The 7,382-nt window shown below is 35.7% G+C and overlaps 1 pseudogene; it reads right to left on the minus strand.

Moving 5' to 3' along the window:
* Window positions 1-3,209: 3,209 nt before the first annotated feature.
* On the minus strand, window positions 3,210-5,336 carry LOC111785998 (annotated as a pseudogene).
* Between the last annotated feature and the right edge of the window lie 2,046 nt (window positions 5,337-7,382).

The following is a 7,382-nucleotide window of genomic DNA, read 5'->3' on the forward strand; positions in this document are numbered from 1 at the left end:
CTAGTTCATTGTTCAATTTATTGGTTTTGGGGATTTATTTCATTGAGGGATAAGCTCGAGCTCTATGGGCGTCATGCGCATGAATGAGCCACAAGAGAGGAGAAAATCGAGGGCCAAACTAAAGGTAAACTCGTGTATTTTTCAGAACGCTTGATCCTTCGATTCTATTCTTTAATCCTAACAAAACTTCATGAATTTTGTCTCTATAGACTCCATAGGAGAAGATTCACAAATTCCTTGAAGACGTCATCACATGATAGAAATAATGGCAATGGTTGCGAGCAAAGAATTCAGGGTTAGTTGAGGCATGCTCTGGCCAAGTGTCAGATTGTGCACAACGAAAGTCGTTATGGGGGACGACATTGTTGTAAGAGAGGCAACTAAAGTTGAGTGGGGTAGAGCATGAGAGAATGAGTTGCTCACTCATGCTCCAAGAAGCGAGGACACGTGAATTTCTTGAACTATCCCCTCTTGCCTAAGGTGGATGACGTCACAATAGATGTCAAGAATAACATTTGTTCAAGAAGGAGCACCCGGCTAGATATGAAGGCAACAAAAGAATGAAGATACGGGAAGACAGAGAGAAACGTCACTACAACGATTGCCACATGAGGTGGCCAATACAAAGAGTTGGGGAGTGTAATGTCAACAACTGAAATGTAATATCCCTAATTTGCTTAACCTAACTAGTAACGTCATACCATGTAAGTACATATGTTGAAATTCATAATAATACCTTTATAGTAAAGCCATTGACTTACATATTTAGTTCAAAACACGAAATTAAACATAACATAGTTTAAATGTAAAACAAACTGCATTAAAAACACCTATCACCTACTAATTGAGATTCAATGCGATCTACAACCCAATTCTTACTTCCATGGTCTTTTCACCATTCACCGTCGTCCGTGCATGCGGGCTTTACCTTTACCTGAAAAATACAAGGGTAGCACATGACTTGAGTATTTTATGAAATACTCAGTAAGTCACCCCATTGTTGGGGTTAGTAATTCAATCACATACAATACATGAGTGAGACCTATCTTTTAAAAACATAACATGACCTTAGACTCCTTTACTCCCGAGCAGGATTGGATGCATAGTATTTCTCCATACACGGTCCATGTACGAGCACATGGGCCCACTAAGCTGGCTCGTATGCGTACCCCCTAAGTCTGGCTTGGTCGGGCACAATGCATTACACGTCACCTGATGTCTCAAAAAAGGAAAGACCTGCATGATATCACGGCGAACATAAATATCAAACGTACGCGTCCGTACTAACATAACATAATGGGGGAAGTATCCCGATACACATGGCATACAAACATGCATGAGGTCCCATGATTTTCATTCCTAACATAACATTAATCTTATTTCTTTTCTCTTTTCATCCATTACATATTTTATATATGCATGGTGCATACATGACAATCATCATATGATCCAGCACATAACTTTACATGGCAATACATAACATGACGTACACAGTAATTCATTTCATTTACAACTGGCATATTAATGGATATCACATGCATACATATCATAGAATCATATGTCATACATAGAATATACACACATAACACAAACAACATGGTAGGGGCTACGGGACATGCACTATCATACATTATTCAACTACCTAACTTCAACAGTAAGATCACTTACCTGATCGTGTCACCAATTTATCCTTGATGAAAGTTCGTGATAAGGATCACAGCGTTCTAAATGTTCCAACTATACCAATTACACGATCAAAAACCAAAAATATTCAACAAGCATTCATTCTTCATTTACAAAATTGGATAGGCTTGATTCAACCATTAGTCATGTGCTACAAGCTAATTCGATTGAGGAAGGACTATTTGGAGGTTAAGAAGTGAACATTTACATGGTTGAAGTAGCCGATGAAGTTGTTATAAATTGCACTTATTGATAAGTTCTTAGAAAACTTTATTTATTATTTTTAATTTCATAATTCTTGCAATGGGAAAAGGGGAAGTTATTTGCGATTTTAAACTTTGATAACAAAGTTACCCATTATTAATTTTGATGGTAATAAATTGAGGATTTATGCATATTCAACTAATTAGGGGATAACTCTACTTATGCATTTTTACATTAATAAACAGCGGGGATAACTCAGTTGGGAGAGCGTTAGACTAGAGATCTGAAGGTCACGTTCGATCCACATTCACCGCAATGGTATCGAGAGCCATAACTTGACTCTGCAATATTTTCTTTGTGAAATATTCTTTACGATTTAAACTTTGTTCGATCCACGTTCACTGCATTGGTGTCGAAAGGCTTAATTAGACTATTTGATCTTAATAATAGTGAATATTTTCTTTGTTTAATATTTCTTTAGGATTTAAATTTTGACAACAAAGTTAACCAATTGCGTACACAACGTGGATAGTCCTACTTATGCATTTTTATTATATAAAATTGTTGGGATAGCTCAGTTGGAAGAACGTTAGACTGAAGATCTGAAGGTCACGTGTTTGATCCACATTCACTGCAATGGTGTTGAGAGTCTTAGTTAGACTATTTTGACCTTAATAAAGAGTATTAATTTACGATTTAAACTTTGAAAAGATAGGGAGAGAGTCAGACTGAAGGTCATATGTTCGATCCATATTCACCGCAGTGGTTTCAAGATGCACAACTTGACTATGCAATCTAATAAATAGTGAATGTTTTATTTGTGAAATATTTCTTTACGATTTAAACTTTGATAGAAAGTTACACATATTACTTTTGATTGTAATCAATTGTCGAGTTAAGCATAACTCAACTAATTAGCGGGGATATCTCTCTTCTGCATTTTTACATTGGTAAATAACGAGGATAGCTCAGTTGGGAGAGCGTTAGATTGAATATTTGAAGGTAACGTGTTCGATCCACATTCACCGCAATGGTATTAAGAGGCATAACTTGACTATGCAATTTAGGAAATAGTGAATAATGTTTCATTTGTGGAATAATTCTTTACGAACTAATTAGCCGGAGATATCTCTACTTATATGCATTTTTGCATAGTAAATAGTGATCCACATTTGATATCAATTGTCGAGTTAAGAGATATCCTTACTCTTTGAGAACAATGGTAATCATTATCATTTATTCCATAGAATAAAAAAAAATATAAAGTCTTTACGAAATGGTAGGAATTTCAACCAAGCATGATTCGAACTGAACATTCTCAATCAGCACTGATCTTCGGGAAAGTCACATCCATCGCTTTTCGCTGCCTTAGCCAGCGGAGCACATGGCGGCGGATCCACATCGCTACTAAATCCCTCAATGTTCGTACAGCTCCACTGCAACTTTTTAGGCGTCACCGACAATCCAATCTTTACATTCGAAGCACAAATATCCGTGAATGGATCTCCTGAAATCCTGCAAAATTTGTCGACATATTAACATTCTCGGCCACCATATCTCTGTAATTAATGTTCTTAATCAATGGCAATGTCGAGGGATCGAACTTGTCATCCGCATGCAATTTGTAGTCTCCAGTTATCCAGAAGATGTATTTCATCGTGGATAGAAACATTCTTCGGACGAAAATGTCCTTGACGAAACCGCCTCGTCCGCGAGCGGTTTTGATTCTGACGGCAGACTGTTTGTTGATTGCTATAACGTTTTCGATCTTGACGTACCGGATTTCGCCGGACATTTCGCTGCCAAGGGCAATACCTGCAGAATCTGGTGAGATGTAAGTGAGGTGGAGAATAACGAGATCCTCGGTCAGCATTCCGAACTTGATACCGTATTGGTCCCATCCGCTCTTGATGGCGATACAATCGTCATCGGAGACAATGTAGCAGTCTTCGATTCGAGTGTTGGAACAAGAATCTGATAAATTGAATGGAGAACTAGGGAGAGGGATTGAGGAAGAAAAGAACCCTAAGGTTTTAAAGGAGAAGAAGAAGGGAACCTGAATTGATTTCGTCGGTGTTGGGTACAGTGACTAGAGCCAAGATGGTGAGCCCTTGGATAATCACATTTTTGCATTTTTCACCCATATTATGATATATAATTAAAAATTCTTTTTGGTCGGAGTAATTTGAATACTTTTTTTAAAGCATAATCCTAAAATACAAGGATAATGGGACTGAAGCCAAATAGCCAAACCTGCTATAAATCGGATGGACGAACCAAGAAGGTGAGTCAATCAAAGTGAGATTCGAGATCTGGATTTAATTAGAGTACATGATGTCGATCACATATGACCGTGTTACCTTGAGCTCCCCTTTCTTAAACTTTTCACACCAAGAAGATCCCTGCCCGTAGATTGTACGGTTGTTACCTGCACTATGCCACCAACCCAACTTTATTTTCTATAAATGTTTTTCTTATGTTTTTAGTTACCTTAATTTTTTTTATTTAATTATGATAGCATTGAAGCCAATTATAATTTTGCAAACCATGTTAAAAGGTAAGAAAATAATAATCACCGGTGATAACCACATCGGTGAATTAGTTCCAAAGATGAGGCTGCTGTACCGTCCATTAGGAGCATCTCTTCCCTTCCCATGAGATGGGAGAATTTTCACAAGTGGCCATTCTGATTAATTCTGCACCATTAAATTATGAGGAACAAATCTAACTCATTTATTTTGGATTAAAGATTAAAATTCAAATCACCACTCCCAAAGGTGTTAGGTTTATAAAAATAAAATACTCGATAGGTCGAACCTGGGATGCAAGAATTTTAGCTTCTTTATCGATAAAAAGTGTGAAATGGCTAGTCAGATTAAAACTTCCGGTCAGCCATTTTCCCGGCGGCACGACCAATTGAGCTCCGCCATCTGCCGCCATTGTGCTGAGATGTTCAATCGCTTTTCGGAACGCGTGAGTATTTGAAGTTACTCCGTCGCCGACGCCGCCAAACTCCGTTAACAACGCTGAGTGTTTCCGACAATTGATCGCCTGAAATTCCAGGGAGTTCGAACTTAGACGCGGATTCATAGCGTCCACGGTGGCTAAGCTCACCAATGCCAGTACGATCACGACCGAGATTCTCGCTGCTGTAACCTACCGAAAAAAATCAAAGATGATTCAATCTCTTTTTGTTGGTTACATTTTCGAATTTGATCGAGAATAGTAAGGATCCACGGGAAAAAAAGTTCTTCAATAAACCATTCGGGGTTTTGAACAAAAACCCACAATCATTTGAAGTGATTCCAGACAAAAACCAATGAAAGTAGAAGAACAAGCGAGGCCCACAAGATCAATGGAAAGAAAACAAAGAAAAAGAAAATGAAATTCAAAGAGAAAGAAGAAGAAACATTACATTGAGTTTTGTGGGTTTTGGAGGAAGATCCATGATGAATTTTGTTTGCGAGTTTATGATTTTTAGATTGGGGGACAAAGGATTTTATAGGATAATTTAGGAATAAAAAATAGGAAAGGGATTTATTATTATTATTATTTAAAGGGTTAAAAATTGGGTGGTAAATGAAATGGTTGGATTTACATAGAATATTAGCCCAACATACTCTTTAGAAAAATATAACTTGTAGCGAGAACTTTTTAAATTTGACATCTTGTTTTTGTTGTTTGTTTTTTAGAAATTATTTTATGTGTATTAGAGTGTTAAAATAGTTACTCCAAGAACTAAGTCATCTAAATTGGTATTTAAAAACAAGTTATCAATTTATTTTTATTAAATTACTCGAACAATTCGAATCAACGTAAGATGAATATTTTATGATTAGATTAGGCGAATTCATTATTTGATAAGTATTTATTGGATGGAAAAAGTTTACCATCTAAAAAATTAAATTAGGTCTAAAACGTGTTGAATTCAAAGTAATTATTTGTTTAGCCTTTTTATATTTCTTCTTTATTAAGAAATTTTCTTAATAAAAAATAAATAATGGATGGATCCATTACTAAAGTTTACAACATGAAAAATAAAAAATCAAAATAAAATTATAATGAAATACTTGTAAAATCACTAGACTATTTAATAGGAAGTCTAACATACATGGTGAGGCACGATGATATAGTGAAACATATATGTCATGGTGAGGCACGACCCACATTTGAGTGACACTGATGGCCAGACCCTATGATTTTGATCCTATCGGGGTGCATACATACCAAAAAATAGATGACAATTTTAAAGTAGGACTATAACATCATGTCATACTTGTTTCTCTCATCTCATAATGTATCTATATGATCTTTGGACCACCCAAAGACTAGTTTACGAAACAAAAGTCTTGTTGAAGCACTAAATCCTCTTTGCACATGATTCCATATATGGTCCTCGAATATTATGGTTCTCGATAAGAATTACGATGTTCCAAATGTTCCAACTAGACCTATTATACGATTCAAGGCCAAGAAGATTCAACAAGCATTCATTTTTTATCTACAAAATTAGATAGACTTGGTTCAACAATCATTTCATGTGTTATAAGCTAATTCGATTGAAGGAGGACCATTTGGAGCTTCAAAAGTGAATATTTGTACGGTTGAAGTAGTGGATGAAGCTGCAAGCATCATTTCATGAGTTGTTAGAAAACTTTATTTATTATTTTTAATTTCATAAAGTTTGTAATGGTTGAATGGTCAAATTGACTTCATTTTTGTTGAGATTTAGGGGATCGGGATTAAATGATGCCCACAAACGTCTTCTGTGGGGAGACTATAAATATCCAACTATGTAAAAATCAGATTTGTGATGAATGAAATTGATCTCTCAAGTCGAGACGTTCCCCTTAGAAATCCGAGCATCATCTTTGTCATTTCTAAGTTTCAAGCAATTATTGTGGCAGATTACATCCGAGCCATTCAATCAAGCCTTGATCAAGTTCGATTGTGGAGTGACTCAGTTTAGAACAAGGTTCCAAATCTTGCTTCTCGATCTTTGATCGTAAGTGGTAATATAATTCTAGTTTTATCTCTTGGTTGATCCGAATTGTATATAAGGAGGTGTTAATTTCTGGATCGAGTAACATAAGACTTCTTTGTATTAAATTCGTTTATTACGAATCATTAAACAATTCATTTTATTTTTATACAAAATAACATTTTATATATATTTTTTTATTTCTAATCGAATAATTTTTCATTTTGATAGCTACCCTCGCTTTTGCAAGGTTTGGTGGTCCACATAGACGATTTTGTGCCTAATTCTAGTTTTATCTCTTGGTTGATCCGAATTATATATAAGAAAGTGTTAATTTCTTTGATTCAAGGGTTCTTGCCTCATCAAAAGCTTGTCTCGTTGGGCTGAGGATTAGGGTGTCTTATCAATTTGGTATGATAGCCTAGGTTGCATCTTTGTGGCCTACTCTAATTAATTTTATCTTTCATATATGTTATTGTTTATCTTTTCTTTAAATCTGTCAATTTATTTTCTT

Source organism: Cucurbita pepo, unplaced genomic scaffold (genome assembly GCF_002806865.2).
Source record: "Cucurbita pepo subsp. pepo cultivar mu-cu-16 unplaced genomic scaffold, ASM280686v2 Cp4.1_scaffold000899, whole genome shotgun sequence".
In the NCBI taxonomy this organism is placed as follows: Eukaryota; Viridiplantae; Streptophyta; class Magnoliopsida; order Cucurbitales; family Cucurbitaceae; genus Cucurbita; species Cucurbita pepo.